The 15,185-nt window shown below is 45.1% G+C and overlaps 2 pseudogenes; both read right to left on the reverse strand.

The window, feature by feature from the left end:
- Window positions 1-732: 732 nt before the first annotated feature.
- On the reverse strand, window positions 733-5,670 carry LOC123161639 (receptor-like protein 46; annotated as a pseudogene).
- Window positions 5,671-10,944: 5,274 nt separating this feature from the next.
- On the reverse strand, window positions 10,945-14,866 carry LOC123161648 (disease resistance protein RGA2-like; annotated as a pseudogene).
- Between the last annotated feature and the right edge of the window lie 319 nt (window positions 14,867-15,185).

Genomic DNA, 15,185 nt, shown 5'->3' on the forward strand with positions numbered 1-15,185 from the left:
TGGAGCTTGGAGAGGAGAAAACTTAAGTAGTGTGGCTCGGGCATTCCATCGAACACCTTGTGTGCATAGGAGGTGAGCTAGAGCACCACCAAGCCCTCTCCCCCTCGGCGGCCAGAAAAAACAGAGCAGTGTGCTCTGCTCTTACGCGAGGGGGTATATATAGGCACCTCATTGGTACCGGTTGGTGGCATGAGCCGAGACTAAAGGGGAGCCTTTGGTCCCGGTTCAAGCCACCAACCGGGACCAATGGTGGTGGGCCAGGAGCCAGACCCATTGGTCCCGGTTCGTCCCACCAATCGGGACCAAAAGGTCCAGACGAACCGGGACCAATGCCCACGAGGCCCCGGCCGCCCCCCTGGGCTCACGAACCGGGACCAATGCCCCATGGGTCCCGGTTCGTGACTGAACCGGGACTAATGGATTTGCCCTGCCCGAACCAAAGCCCTGTTTTCTACTAGTGGAGAGACCCGACTTGGAACTCATTGAATCAATTTGAGAGAGCAGCAATTCCTTAGCAACATGCCAAAAGTAAAAAAGAAAATCACTTTAGCAAATTCAGGTCGTACTACATCTCATGATAAAAAAAAACAAGCATATATATTATCAAGGGGGCCATGCGCATTAGGTTGCATAAATAATCCAAATAATATTACAGAATTCATGTGTACGCTATAGCAGAATAAATTTGCTTTACAAGAGATGAAACCATTAGGCAAACATTTTTCCTCTACTTTACACACTGATATTCAAAACGACAAAGCGTTTGGGAATACAATATAGCAATAAGTTCATCACTCCTTTATTCGAGTAGCAATATCGTTGGCGCTTCTTGCTTACTTTGTGCCGGTGTTCGCTGGCGGAGCTTGACTTCATTGTCAGGGGGGGCAAAAGGAAAGTATACATGTTTGTAGGGGTAATGAGAATACTTTGTTCTAATTATGCCCCTCTAAAAAAAATCCTTCAGGAATTTGTGTTGGGCTGGGGGGCGGCATAGCCCCCTCAGCTATACACATACACTGGTAGAAAATGGGTCTTTAGTCCCGGTTTGCAAAGGCCTTTAGTCCCGGCTATGCAACCGGGACTAAATATGCGCGACTAAAGGCCCCACCTTTAGTCGCGCCTCTTACGAATCGCGACTAAAGGCCCGTCCACGTGGGCGCCAGGGGGCCGTCGGGGCGGAGGACCTTTAGTCCCGGTTCTCGTGGCTAACCGGGACTAAAGGCCTCCTCCGCAGGTTTAGAGTTTTAGCCCCTCTAAACCTGGTTTTTTTGCGAATTTTTTTTATTTTTTTTATTTTCAAATTTCTGAATTAATTTAGCCTCTAATCTCTAATCACCACCCCTCATCACTGCTTAATTTATCCTCTAATCTCTAATCACCCCTCATCATTCCAAATCATCTAACTTCCCGGACGGTCACCCATCCTCTCACTACTCCAGCCTGAGCACGCTTAACTTCCGGGTTCTATTCTCCCTCGTTTCCAAGTCTGCACTTGTTGTTTTCCTGACAATAATAGGATGTCAATTCTATTAACCCTCAGGAATTTAGCTTGAGCATGAAGTGACACATTTCACTGTTTGAGTTTGAAACTATTGTTTTAAAAAACAATAATTATTTAGTAACACTAATATTTCTGGAATAATTAGTTTGACCATTGTTTGACCACTGTTTGACCAGATTTGACCAAAATTTAAAAAAAACTGAAATAATTATTTAGTAACACTAATATTCTAGAATAATTAGTTTGACCATTGTTTGACCACCACAATTTGAATTTTTTTGCCTCTCCAGATCTTAAAAGCCCCGTATCTTTTTTTCTGTTAGGTTTTTGAGGATTTTGAAAATGTTTAACGAGGTTCCCCCAGTTAAATTCGGATGTAACTTTTCGAGTAGATGATTTTTCATATAAAAAACTTTTTCATCCGAGTTCGTATGCAAAAGTTATGCCCATTTTAAGAAATTCCAGAGAGATTTTGCAAATAAAGTCGAAATTCATATTTGTTAATTTTCCCAACAACTAGACCACATATCACATGAGAAACTTATTTTATTTTATTTTTTTGACATTTCCATCATTTTCTTTTGGTTTTTCTAAAACTGAAAAGGCGGTCCAAGGGGGGGTAGAGTTTGATGGGCCCTTTAGTACCGGTTGGTCTGGCCAACCGCGACTAAAGGACTAACCTTTAGTCCCGGTTGGTCTGGCCAACCGCGACTAAAGGCCTTCGGGCCAGCCTGAGGACCTTTAGTCCCGCCCCTCCCGTCCGCCAGCTGTCGACCGAGCGCGCTGGGCCCAGATAGTTGGTCGCGGGTCTTCTCCCGAACCACGACTAAAGACCCCTTTGGTCGCGGTTCGATTATTTTGGGGACTAATGCGGGCGTATGGAAGCCTCTTTTTCTACTAGTGATAGCTCCGCCGTTGCCGGTGTTCTCAAACCATTTCCGCCAAGTAACAACAGAAATGACATGCAATCTGTCATACAACTTGTCCCGAAGCCTAAAGCAAACATACCTCCATCTCTTCTTGAAAAGAAGCCCGCAAAATGCCATCCAAGCGCCAGTCACAAAACCAATGATTAATCCTAGAAGAAAATCCATTTGAGATAAGCCATCTTCAAGCCACCTTGCTGAATCTTCCCTAGTTGGGCGATCTCTAGGAGGAACAATACATTTATTTCGAACTGGATGTCCACAGAGAAGGGGATTACCAATGTACATGGAGGCTGGATCATCTGTCTTGAGGATGTCAAGTTGATGCCCCGAGGGTATTTTTCCTGACAGATTGTTGTATGGCAAGTTTAGATAGCTCAGGTATGTCAAATCTGATAAGCCTTGAGGAATTTCACCACCAAGTTTGTTCTTTGAGAGGTCAAGAGACTCCAGCGATCCAAGGTTGCCAATATTATATGGGATATTTCCACTCAACAAGTTTGATGATAAATTAAAATTTATTAGCCCGGCAAGGGAGCTTAGCTCCTCTGGGATTTCTCCAGTTAAACTGTTGCAAGATAAATCAATGCTCATCAAATATACTATATTCTCCCCATACTCGAGCACTTGCCCTTTTATCACCACTGTGAAGCTACCATTAGACATACCCATGGAACTGTGCGTAGCGCCACTGTATCCTTCAAAGAAAGGATTATCAAATGATGCATCATTAGCAATAGCTGTGTCAGTGAAAGTTTTCAAGTTTCCTACGCACTTTGGTATGTCCCCAAAAAAGTTATTATTGGATAGATCCAGAATACGAACATCATGAAGTCCCATTATTTCAACTGGAATGTGACTAGAAAAGTTGTTTGATCTTAACCGTAGCATAACCAAACCAGGCATGGCTTCACTAATCCATCCAGGTAATTCTCCAGTGAATTTGTTTTCAGTCAGATCGAGAAAAAGAAGTCTTGGATATTTTCACAGGAACAAAGGAAATCCACTTGAAAAACTGTTGTTGCTCAGGAGAAGAGTCGTGATTTCCAAACTGAAAGAACTCATTGAATTGAAACTTGAAGAGTTGTTGTTAGATGGGTTCCACCGTTTTAGCTCTGTTTGGCCACAATCAGGAAGTTCCTTTGAAAGCAAATTGTTTGAAAGATCTAAGACCCGCAATTCTCGCATTTGACAAATTGACATGGGAATAGTCCCGGATATAGAATTAGAAAACAAAATTGCAACCTGCAGTTGTGGAGCTCGGAAATTGGACACAAACCCATTTAAAGAGTTTCTCGATATGTCCAATAACTCAATTGTTCTTGGTAACTTGGGTATCAAACCAATCAGTAGATTTGACTGCATTGAAAGAAAGATCACTGACATGAACTCCAGACTAAGTGGTAGCTCGCCACTTAGTTGGTTCAAGGAGATATCCAAAGATGCAGCTTCAGAAAAGGTAGTCCAAAACCAACCTGGGATCCTACCAACTAGGCTTGTGTTTGAAATATGAAGGAAATTGATGCTCCTCTGCCCTCGAAGCCAATTAGGAAACTGGGGGCCCAAATGACAAGATGATAACGATGCTAAATCCAAGTTGAACAGCAGTACCCAATGCGAGTCAATAATAACTTCCAGATTATTAAAGGATAAGTGAAGAGACTTCAAATTCATCAAACCAGCAAAATGATCTTCTGAAATCACTCCAGTCAAGCTGTTGTTTCCAAGGTCTAAGTGAGTCAAATTTGTAAGCATGCCAATCTCTACAGGCACTGAACCGCTCAACTTGTTGTTCCCAAGGTCTAAGTAAGTCAAACTTGTATGTGCGCCAATCTCCACAGGCACTGAACCGCTCAATTGGTTGAGACTGACATCAAGCATGTTCAAGCTACTAAGGGTTGACACAAATTGTAGGGTGGTGCCAGTGAGGTTAGCCTCCCTCAAAAACAACACTTGAAAATTATTCCAAGAACAGTTGGGTATCCTATCACCTCTGCTATGTCCACGCCTTTGCAGTGTTGCTGGTATCATCCCCTAGATGTTGTTTGCTCCAATGTCAAAGGCCTCTAACAAGGTCAAGTTTCCCAACTCATCAGGAAACGTGCCTGGTAACTGACAGTATCATAAGCTTAGACTCCTGAGGCTAGTTACATCCCAGAACCAGTTGGATGCAGCTGGACCGCTGAAATTGTTAAAAGAGAGGTGACGCTCCTTAAGAAGTGTAAGGTTGTGGTGTACAAGTGATGATAGAGCATTACCCTTATTAAGGCCACATGAAGGCAAACTCAGTACAACCAAATTTGGGAAGGGCGTTGACAATATGGAGCCAGTCAACAACTCTACTGAGGTCGACCCGGGCCATGTCAAGATGCTCTAGCGAGCGGAGACGGGCCAACCAAGATAGATCGTTTGAGTATAGATCAGTGGCGTAATGGCCATTTATGTCTAGTCGTACCAGTTTGGAGAGGTTGCCTAGCTGAGGAGGCACTCTACCTCGAAAACCCATGTTGGAGAGGTTGAGATAAGTTAAACTCTCAAGAGAGCCCAGAAATGCCGGCATAGCCTTTGCATCTCCAAGAAGAGCATTCCAGCTGAGGTCGAGATGCTTGAGATGCAGGGCCGGCCCTGTGTTTTGGGAGGCCCTAGACGAACTCTACGACATGGGCCCCTATATATGCGTGTTATATATATAACTTATTAAATGTAACTTTTAATCACACATCTTTAGTTTAAAACATGACTATAATAATTCAAATGACTCCATCAAGAACAATAATAACCAAATTCGAAATGACTCCATCAAAAACAATAATACTAAAAAGATCGCAAAATGAAACTAACATGACATAATTACCTTAAATAAGAATGAAATTAGACTGACTCCATCGACGACAATAATACTTCAGGTGACGCCGAGAGATAATATTCTGAAATCGGAAATTGATAACCGCTGCGGAGGTCGAGCTTGACGACGTGGCCTGTCCGGCGGCTGCAGGTGACGCCGCTCCACCGGCAGCAGTCGTGGTGTCGTTGCTGCCATGAGACGAGGCGATTGTCTAGGTCGCCTGTGATGCCGGCCTTGAAGGAGAGCAGCGCGGCCCTCTCGGCCGGGATGCAGCTCCCGTTGGATCTTTCGGTTGCGGTGTGGACAGAGGAAGCTGCAGCTAGGATGATGATCAGGGAGAGCAACTTCTTGGCTGCAGCCATGGCCGGCGTTATTCCTAGCTAGCCTAATGAAGTTGATACTGCCTTTACAGACTTCTAAGGAGAGGAGAGCAGTAGTGGGAAAAAAAAAAAGGTTGGGTTGGGTCGGGTCGTCTCTCGTCAACTAGCCCTCATATACACGCGCATACACTCATCCCTATGAACGTACACACGCACATCTTACCCCTATGAGCACCTCCGAAAGACTGAGCCGGCATATCATCTTGAGATTTACGAAGTCACCGTAGGCGCCTCGTCGTCGACGGAAACGTCTCCTCCCACTGAAAGCGCATCGCCGGAAATCTTGAAATAATGCAGGAATAATGCGAGCACCAGGAATTGAATCCTGATGGGTTGAAGATACCACTGTCCACCTAATCATCTCAACCACAGGTTGGTTCACACGTATGAAACGAATACGTTCCTTTTCCAGTCTGAGCATTGGAATCTTTTTTCCTGATTGCCTGTACTAAGTACTTTATTTATTTTCTTAATTCAGTTTTTCAAAGAGTACCACACATTCATTCAACACGGAAACATAGTACAACGCGTGGACGCTCTTTTTTTCTTCTTTTACAACAAACGCGTGGACACTCCCTCAAACGTCCCATAGAGACTGGTGTCCAGGAACATAAGCAGAAAAGACCCAAGATTTTTTTTTGTTTAACAATGAGGCCATCCTGCGTCCTTCTGCTCATCGCCTCAAGTCGTGGAAGTCAACCGTCACCGCTACCGGAGCGACCGCCGGCGAAGACGAAGACAGAGATCCAGCAGCCAAAGCTCCAAGACAACTCCATGAACCTTGTTAAGTGGACTCCAAGAGTCACCAGACCACCACAGACGATGGATCTGAGCTCCGCGATCCTCGAAAGTTACCGACGACCAAGAGCAGTTGAAGCCCTCACATCCAACCGCCCACCCTACTCTGAAACACTATCTCCTGACGGCGGCCACATCCAACAAACTTCCATACAAGCGCCTCTATAACTCATCGATGTCGACAGAGAAACCGGCGTCGTCGAAGTAGAGATGGAGCGAAAGGGCCAAAATCCCTGGCACAACCGCGGACGCAGCGACCACTCTGTCCGTCCCAGGAACGAAACGCCGGCATGCTCCTCAACTCCACTATAAGCAACGCCGATATGGGGCAAACTACCCTGCTCCGCCCAAGGAGACCCAGGGTGGCCGCCACTGCTCGCCCAAATGTTGGGTCCGTCACTGCCGGCACCATAATTGAACACGCGACCAACACCCGAGAGACGCCACCCAAGACCCTAATCTATATTTTTTGTATTTTCAAAATAAATAATAACTAAAATTTAAAGTACCAATTAAAAACATACTGCAACTGCTTTCTTATAGTAAAAATTGGACCAGGGTTCATAGGTTCACAAAAGGTAACTCTCCATAAAGTGCAACAAATTAACACAGACAAGTGAAAAAGAAGTGAAAATTTTCATGCTCATTCTAGATTATGAGTAATGTGTTTGACCTTTTATAGGCAGCACGCCCACAAATCCATTGACCGAGACCCTCTATGTATCTATGGCTCATAATCCACTGTTTAACCAAGATATTCCCTCTGTGCCATCCAAGTATTAAGTATAAAATTACTAATTACCTTAAGCAAGATGACATATTGTTGATTGCGTAATTTAATGAGAGGCCTTATACAACCACTTATCCTAGACAATAATACAATGCAAGCCTCTTCCATTTATCGTCACCATGACATATTACTTTTAAGACTAAACTTAAATAACGAACATCACTCTCTCTACTAATTACCTAATCAAGAGAGGAAAAATAACCAAAGAGAAATATGCATCTATAAACCAAACATAAATACTAAAAAAACTCTAAACATAAAAAAATAGTTCATCACATGATCAACATCACCACCAACGTTACATCAGATAAACCACAATCATGATAGGCAAGTCATGCGAACAGTGTATTAAACATTAGGGGAGAGAGGTAGTTTGGCTACTGCCATGAGTCCACAACCAAGGGGTGGATTACTCACAATTCATATCGAGCAGCGATGATTGAAATTGATGAAGATGGCGATGAATTTCCCTCCAGCAGGGTACCAGACAAGGACTGAAAATAAAGATCACTTCCGAACGCGAAGTGGCAACAACAAAAAAATGGTCAATAAATATGATGGAGGTCTAGTGAGTCTGTATAGGCATCTGGCAAAATTAGGGTCCTGGTGGCGCAGACACCCTACCCAGCCGCCCCAGTAAACAAGGTGTTCGGGCCCCTCGGACCTTCCAGGTGGTCTCCTTCCAACACAGTGGCTCTTCTGATGTAATTTCCAACTCTGGATTTTTTATTTCATAATTTTCTGGACTCCATAGGTATGTTATTTTCATGAAAAGTCAAAACCAGCAGGCAACATAAACTAGCACTAGGCTCTGAATTAATAGGTTAGTTCCGAATAAACTATAAAAGTATTTTAAAAAGATAAGTAATAGTGATAAATCATATAAAAAATATAGATACAAATGCATATTACCATACATATTTCAAATTGTAAGAGCAACATTCCTGTTCAGGTCGAGATGTTGGGACGTTCGAGAGCAAACATCAAAGATACCTATCCGGAATGGTCTTCAGAGGTCATCACCGGACAAATAATCATCTATTCCCACCGTCCAATAATATAAGAGTGTTTTCCATGCTACTAGCAAGGAAAACGCTCTTATATTATTGAACGGATGGGGTATATTGAAAAACCGAAGCTGAGCTTCATGGCATAGCATCCACAGCTGCTGCAGGTGACATCACTCCACTAACAGCAGTCATGTGCACCTTGATGCCACTTGCCACGAGACGAGGCGATTCTCTGGGTCGCCTATGATACTGTCCTTGAAAGAGAGCCGGGCAGCCCTCTCAGCCGGAATGCAGCTCCCGTTGAATGGTTCGCTTGCGGTGTGGACAGAGGGAGGAGGTTGTAGCTAGGGAGATGATTAGGAAGAGGAAGCTCATCACAACCATTGCATTAGTGCAGGCTAGCCTTGTGTGTACAGGCATGGAGACCGGAGAGGACGGCAAAAGAAAACATGAGCATGGCCAGTTCGACACTTTTTTTTTAAAGCAGGATGTACCCCGGTCTCTGCATCTGAGCGATACATGCGGCCACTTTATTAATTATTCACAAAGACTTTACAAAGTAGTACATCAGTAAGCCTGGAGCCACCATCTTAGCAATACATGTCGCTACTCCTATCCCCTTGACGGAGGGGTGTTGAATGTCCGAGCCTAATACCAAACAGACATCACATCAAAACCTAACATCTAATGCCGGATGCCCCATCCCAGCCACATACCGGGACCGGGTCACACACCGATCCGGCGCACTCACCGAGCCCGCCACCGCCGTCTTCCACCGATCCATCTCCAGAGCAGGGACTGACGCAAACCTTCCATGGCGTCAGACAGCGCCACCGCCCTGCGCTCGACCATCCAGCCGCATCCGTCGATGATATCCGGCTGCTGCACCATGCCACCAAAACTAGTCGTCGTCGACGCGGTAGATACAACGCCGCAGCACCTGGCAACCACCACACCGTCGCCACTGCTGGAGCCACACGGAGCCCACCACCTGCAGCATCTCTACCCCGAACACGTGGTACTCCCCAGATGGCGCCTCCATGGAGGATACGACGTGCAGGCTGCCGCCGCCGCCCAATCCAAACTGGATTTTGGACTTTCGTCCGGGAGGGATCCGGGGGTGGAGAGGACAGACCTCTGCTTCGCCTCTAGGGAGGATAACGACATCGAGTGACGTCGCCGAGGCCGGGCCGAACAAGTCGACCAAAGTTTCCTCCGGTCCCATCCTATACCAACCTCCGTCTGCTCCGGATCTGGCAACTGGCCATGAACCGAAACCTGCAGAATTGAAAGAGCCATGGGGCTCAGCCCACCAGGAAGGAGGACCGGGAAGAACCCAACGTAGAACTCCAGACGCCGAATCCAGCGATCCGTCGTCGCAAGCAACGACCACCGCCACCCCGCGGCGGCCGACGAAGTCCAAGGAAAGGATCCAGATGGATCTGATCTGGATCCGGCGGCACCTGCGACCACCGGTCATATCCAACGCAGCCACCACCTCGCCACAAGCAGGCCGCCACCGCCGCACCGCGCACGACGCCGCCGGAAGACCCGCCCGCCGCGCCGCCGAACCCCACGCTCGCCCGGCGCACATCCCGGTCTCGTTGTCCGGTGCAAGCCGAGATGGAGGGGTGAGGAGAAGCGCCGCCGCCGCCCTGCTGGCCAGGCTTCGCCCGGCGACGCTGCGGACGGCGGCGGCGAGGAGGGGGGGAAGCGGAGGGGGCCGAGAGGGGGGGCGGCTAGGGTTTTCCCCCGGGTCGCCCGCGACGCGAGGGGTGAGTGCGTCCATTACACTTGCTACGGAATGAACTGTCAAGGAGGAAAAATGTGTGCTGTGGGATGGATGACACACACATACACACTATAGTTGGGCCAATAATTTAGAGCTATGACTTGTTACTGTTAGTCTGTCACTTTCTTGTTGACCGGGAAGACATCCACTAATTAGAGTTGTGACTGTCAAAGGTGTGCATCACTCTCTTGTTGATCGGAAAGGAAGACGCCATGGCTGGAACCCGCAAAAGCGCAAATTAATTAGTGGGTAATCTAAAATTGGTGGAACTTAAAAAAATGAAGTTCTCGAGCTTTGTTGATTTTGGCATTGATTAAAAAAATCCTATCATAACCATATATAGGGCTCAATGTGGGCCATGGAATCGCGTATGAATAATAGAAAAACACAAAAATGATCCATTTTCCTAAAACTCATCGACTACAATTGACACGCAAAAAGAAAAATCCACAGCAAAGAGAAAAGGAGAAAGAAGAAAAAGAAATGGACGGGCATAAAAACAGGACAAAACCCACGGACCAGATACAGCCTCACACCGTGCACGTGATTTCGTCTGGTCACTTGTGCACGTAGCTGCATCTTAGGGTTATTGATCGAACGCCTCTCAAGTCAACTGAGAATTAAAGAGTTCTCGGCTGACTGAGAATTAGCAGTTCCGTTTATTAATAAACGGAAGACGCACGCACAGGATATCTAAAATAAACACACATGCATGGGACAAAACCGACATCGGGTTTAACATTCGTCGGAGAAACATTATGCATGGGTGCCGACGACTACAATGTGGTGGCTCCTCAGTAGTCAGCATCTTGAACCAACATGAATGGGAATTTGAGAGGGGAAACGATCTTCAGCATGATATTATTGTTTCAACAAAACTGATTTCCCTCGGTGAACTACTGTTAGTACTGCCATGGTGCCACTTTTTTGGTCGGGTTTAGTAAAGCAGTTTGTTTTGGCCCTGTAAACAGGCAGCTTGTCAATATTATTCAGAAACAGTAAAATAAAAGCACTTCAGAGAGCCAATACAGCGCCGCACCCATGGAAAAAAGAGTCGAAAAGGCAACTCATCAGGATGCAAGCAAAATGGCAATTAACCATGAAACAAGTATGGACGCCAAAATATCAGGGATCAAGAATGACACCAAAAGCAGGAATGGAAAATGTCCAGCGGACCAACATATATATAGACGTGCCTAGGAGAACCAAAGGCTGCTGTGATGCACCTCAAGTTCACACCAAAGGCACTGCAAGCATCCAGCTAGTTCATTTGAGGCTCCCAGCACTGGGATCAATCTAGATTACATGTTTACTCCACTCCCTAGCCATATCTCGAATTTCTTCATCAACTATTCTTTTTTGTACCTCAGACCAAAAATGTTGTGACCGTCTTTGCCTTTTAGACTTGTAACCCAAGCATTTAGCAAATGACCGGAGGCTTCCAGTGAGTAGAATTTGCGCCCGATTCTTCATGAGATATATACATCGGTTCTTTTGTCTACCCTCCCACCGAGGACGCCAACTGATAATGGGACTCCCTATTTCCGAGTGAGTACCAACTTCTCTCTTTGGAATTTCTTCAACCAAATCCCAGTGAGTGCCTCCTCTTGAGAAGGCCTCCTCCAAGTCGGGGCAGTATCCGATGCATAATTCATCAAGGGCTGGGAGCTGCAGCAGGAGTCCCTCCGGTAGTGTCTCCAACCTTGGGCACCGCTCCATCCGCAGCTTCTTGAGCACAGTGACTCCATACATTCCATCTGGAAATGTCATCAGGGCGCCACAATTAGTCACGGAGAGTTCTCTCAGTTCTTTTACGTTCCCAAGAATTGTTGGCATGGACACCAGCTTGCCACAAGAATTGATCGACAATATTTCAAGAGATGCAGGCAGCTTTGGTACCTCCACCAATTTTTTACACTTTACAACCACAAGTTCTTGGAGTTGAGGAGGTAGGACATTTTCGTCATCGGATATCGTTGATGGAGGTGAACCAGTTAATTTGGAACAATAAGACAATTCTATACGTCGGAGACAAATCAAGTTTCTCAGTTCTACCGCTGGCCATTCTACTATATTCTTGCTGACTCCAATCAACATACTTTCAACAAAACCAAAATGATTCCATACATTCCGTTGTATTTGGGATTGTTTAGATGAGAAAAGACTGTCGCAATCTTTTATATCCAGGATCTTATCTTAATAAATCTGCAAGGTATTCTTTTCAGCTCCTCTTCAAAGCGCTCTATATTGTCTGCCAAATCCTTGAGTTCCAGTTCCACGCTAGAGCCACCAAGCCTTGAGAAATGAAACCTCCCAGGTCGCCAACCAAATGTAGGTTCCACTGAGATGGTGCCTTCGCACTCAAGACTAGACTGCGCACACAGATTCATCAGATGGTCAAGGGGAATGTTGTTTATTGCCCCACCCACCAGTAGATTTTCAAGCAATGTGAGCCTCTCGGCCATGCTTGCTAGCATTGCGCAATTATAAATGCATAGCTTCTTGAGCTGAGGGAATGATACATCCGCTACTTGTCCTGCCACCTCCTGGTGCCACCTCTCTAGCTTAGGCATGTCGTAAACTATCATAGTTTCCAATTTAGGAAAGAAGGGTGGTGGAGAAATACAGGACTGCCCAATGACTGTATCATCACTACCAACACATATACTTGTCAAGCTATGCAAACCTTTCAAAATCAAGTACCCAAGGGAGGGCAGCTCCCATAATGGTGGAAGATCCTTGCACTTCTTGCAGTTACTCAAACGAAGTTCACTGAGATGTTCTAACAGTACAGAGTTGTGCATCCATGATGAGAGTTTAGCACCAGTATCTTTCGCAAAAAAAAAAGTTTAGCATCAGTATAATTATCTAACAGTAAAACTTCAAGTCTTTTGTGGGGACGAAGGGCCTCCAAAATCCCCTCTGCATTAGTATGTAATGCGAATCCAAAAATGCCGGGCCTAGCATTATTCCAATTGAGTGACAATCACTTCAAATTATGCTTGGCAGACATATTCCATTGTTTAGCATCTTCTGGACTAAATACGTTTCTCAGCTCAGTCAAAGAAAGACAATCACCTAAATTCAAAATTTTCAGTTGATCAATTCCACGACCTGCACTAGGATGAACGACATAACTCGTCAATGTCTGTAGAGAATTCAGCTGACCAATACCTTGTGGCATGAAATCCAAACTACAACACGCAACAAGGATGATGTGCCGAAGACTGCTCATATATCTCATGCCTTCCGGTAATTTCTCGAGGTATAGACAACAAGTGAGGTTCAATGTTTGCAAGCTATACAACATGGTAGTGGCTTCAAGCAGTGCAGATATATTAGAATAAGAACAATCCAGATAGTGAAGATGCTTCACGTATGTCATATTTGTCTCGGTTGGGAATGTCCGCGATGCTTGTAAGGACAAGAATTTTGACTTGGCCATACTAAGAGGAGTGTCAGTCCTCCCCAGGATCGTGCGGGGCTGGGGAGCTAGAATTTCCTCCATGGCCGCAATAGTATAATCACCGACATAATCAACTGACAAATGTCGAACCTCGTGATGTAATGAACTAGCATATGTGGATCCTTGTAGAATTTCTTGAGATAATGAAGATTCTTGCAGAATGAAGCAATCATTTCCGCTTACAGAGTCAGCCAGATCATGCATGAGATCATGCATCTTGCAAGTAGTTGGTCGGTGGATGATCGTATCAATTGATATAAAATGATGATTGTCAAGTGGACATTCGGAGAACACACACTTTTGAATCTCCACATCTTGGAGGAAACATCTCCAAACAAGCATATTGAAAACTTGTTGGCCTCTTGTTTCTGATGGAATTAAGTCATTTACCATCCATAGCTGGATTAACATGTCTTTATCCAGCTCGGTATTCTTGGGGAAAATAGCACAGAAGGAAAAACATATTTTCTCTTCTGATGACAAGTGATCATAGCTCAGCTGTAGTACAGGTGCAATCCTAGTAGTTGTATCCTTCCATACATCACTATCCAGAACAGAAAACCACTGAGTTGGATGCTTCAAACAAAGTAGTGTTGCCATGGTCTTGATAGCAAGAGGCAATCCCTTGCACTTGTGCACAATTATCTCAGCCACTGAAATCAACTCCGCTTGTTTTTCCACTCCCCTTCCAAATGTGTTTCTGCAAAAGAGCTCCATGATTGATCCTCATTTAGAAGTGATATATGATATGGAGAAAGTGTGCCCATGATAGAAGCAACTCTGTCACTGCGGCTTGTCACAATTATAGCACTACCTGAGCCAGCTTGTGAGCACAACAATGATCTCATAGCATCCCACTTCTGTATATCTTCATTCCAAACATCATCCAGCACTAGAAGGTACCTTTTCTTGCCCAAAACTGCACTAAGTTTCTTCCGTAGTGCCTCCATCTCGGTCAAATCAGGCTTCTCCGTCGTTGCTACTTGTATTATAGATTTGATTATATCTTCCATAACGAACTTGTCCGAGACACAGACCCATATGATCAACTCAAAATGGCGCACCACTCTCTGGTCATTGTGCACAAGTTGAGCAAGGGTGGTCTTACCGATCCCCCCCCCCATTCCAACTATGGGGAGCACCACAACATTGTTACTATTATCGTCATTGTTGTGGGGGTGGCCGAGCAATATCTTGACCACTAGTTCTTTCTCATCTTGTCTGCCAATGATCTCTGATTCATCAACATGAGAGTGTGTTTGTGGATGAACCACACTTGGGGCCTCAGTATGTTGTAGGAAGTGAAAACTTTTCATCTCCGCAACTAGTTCATTCATCATTTCAAGGGCATCCTTCATTTAAAACGCATGAAGAAAATCCATGCTGATGGGCTTCTTGAATCACTTGATTATGAATCAGTTGATGCTTGTGAACCATGCCTCATGGGCAAGATGACTAAGACTCCGTTCTCCGGAACAATGGAGTGAGCAATAGAATTGTTGGAAATAATACATACTGATGTATGTAGTCCAATGAGTGTTGAGGCTCGCGACATGTGTCGTTATTTTCTGACCTTCACAGATGATTTGAGCAGATATGGGTATATCTACTTGATGAAACATAAATCTGAAACATTTGAAAAGTTCAAATAATTTCAGAGTGAAGTAGAAAGTCATC

The sequence above is a fragment of the Triticum aestivum genome, chromosome 1D (assembly GCF_018294505.1).
Source record: "Triticum aestivum cultivar Chinese Spring chromosome 1D, IWGSC CS RefSeq v2.1, whole genome shotgun sequence".
NCBI lineage: Eukaryota > Viridiplantae > Streptophyta > Magnoliopsida > Poales > Poaceae > Triticum > Triticum aestivum.